The following is a 2021-nucleotide window of genomic DNA, read 5'->3' on the forward strand; positions in this document are numbered from 1 at the left end:
GGCAAGGGCAATCAGGCAGGAGAAAGAAATAAAGGGTCTTTAATTAGGAAAAGAGCAAGTCAAATTGTCTCTGTGTCCAGATGATATGATTGTGTATTTAGAAAACCCCATCGTTTCAGCCCAGAATCTCCTTAAGCTGATAAGCAACTTCAGCAAAGTCCCAGGATACAAAATCAATGTGCAAAAATCACAATCTTTCCTATACACCAGTAACAGACAGACAGAGAGGCAAATCATGAGTGAACTCCCATTCACAATTGCTTCAAAGAGAATAAAATACCTAGGAATCTAACTTACAAGGGATGTGAAGGACCTCTTTGAGGAGAACTACAAAATACAGCTCAAGGAAATAAAAGAGGACACAAACAAATGGAAGAACATTCCCTGCTCATGGGCTGAAACGATGGGGTTTTCTAAATACACAATCATATCATCTGCACACAGAGACAATTTGACTTGCTCTTTTCCTAATTAAAGACCCTTTATTTCTTTCTCCTGCCTGATTGCCCTTGCCAGAACTTCCAAAGCTATGTTGAATAGGAGTGGTGAGAGAGGGCATCCCTATCCTGTGCCAGTTTTCAAAGGCAGTGCTCCCAGATTTTGCCCATTCAGTAAGAAATTGCCTGTGGGTTTGTCATAAATAGCTCGATGCCATCCCCATCAAGCTACCAATGATTTTCTCCACAGAATTGGAAGAAACCACTTTAAAGTTCATGTGGAACCCAAAAAAGTGTCCACATTGCCAAGATAATCCTAAGCCAAAAGAACAAAGATGGAAGCATTATGCTACCTCACTTCAAACTATACTGCAAGGCTACAATAACCAAAATAACATGATGCTAGTACCAAAACAGAGATATAGACCAATGGAACAGAACAGAGCCCTCAGAAATCATACCACACATCTACAACCATCTGATCTTTACAAACCTGATAAAAACAAGAAATGGGGCAAGGATTCCCTATTTAATAAATGGTGTTGTGTAAAGGGGCCAGCCATATGTAGAAAGCTGAAACTGAATCCCTTCCTTACATTTTATATTTAGTATAAATATACTAAATATCCACTAGAATTATACTCTTCTTCTAAGGAAAATCGAAGTCATAAAAAGAAAATGGATACTTCCCTGCCAGAGGAGATATCATGATCACGATGGTGGCTTTCGCAGGACAAGGCAGATCTATTGAACTCTGGATGTGCTGACCCCTGCGGTTTACCCAAATGGGGGAAACGCAGCTGCATAATTTGTGGAAGTGAAGGACTGTATTTGCATTTTCCTGTGGAAAAATAAAAGAAAAGAAAGAAATTTGACTCCTTTAGTGAATATGGAAACTTGAAAGAAGACCATATACTGAAAGAATTCAGGGTGCCTTCAAAAATTGGTCTCCTCCAGTAGAAAACAATAAGACATCAAAGGGCTATTTCTTAGAAAGATCAAGCAGTGCTAGGATGTCAGTTACAAATGCTTGAGAACTTTATCTAGCTAAGGGGCTGGGGGAAAACCCCAAAGGCCAGCAGATAAATCTGGGAGATAGAGAAGTAATTTTTAAATGTATGAGCCCACATTTATGTATTAATATTTCCCTTAAAATATTTATTTTATTAAACGGTTAGCATTGGTTTTCTTGGTCTTGAAAAGTCAATTTCCTTTTGGAAATGATTTGGGCGAAATGGACTAGAAATTATGTAGGTAAAATAACTCAGATTTTTCCCGGAATAACAAATCATTTGCACGAGTTGTGAAGTTGTTACAGATGTCAGCTTTCCTGCATTTATTAAAAGCGTATTCGAAAAGAAGAAAATTAAATAGAAGGTATAAAGTTACTTTTATAATCAAATTGTCAATCTTTTGAAATAGATATAATCCTGAGCCAGATGACCAAGATGCCTTATGAGCATAAGTCCTCTCCAAAAGAAGATGCTCCATGATGTCCTCATCCAACAGTCTTTATGTATCAACAGGTAAAATAAGTAAAGTTTTCTTTTTATTTTTTAAACTAATTTTGATCTTTACTTTACT

The 2021-nt window shown here is 37.2% G+C and overlaps 1 non-coding gene across 1 annotated transcript; it reads left to right on the forward strand.

Moving 5' to 3' along the window:
* The first annotated feature begins 1119 nt into the window (after positions 1 to 1119).
* Positions 1120 to 1283, forward strand: LOC115895688. Its single transcript, XR_004055833.1, has one exon. It is a non-coding gene; the product is annotated as a U1 spliceosomal RNA (small nuclear RNA).
* The last annotated feature ends 738 nt before the right edge of the window (positions 1284 to 2021 follow it).

The sequence above is a fragment of the Rhinopithecus roxellana genome, chromosome 22 (genome assembly GCF_007565055.1).
Source record: "Rhinopithecus roxellana isolate Shanxi Qingling chromosome 22, ASM756505v1, whole genome shotgun sequence".
Taxonomy (NCBI): Eukaryota; Metazoa; Chordata; class Mammalia; order Primates; family Cercopithecidae; genus Rhinopithecus; species Rhinopithecus roxellana.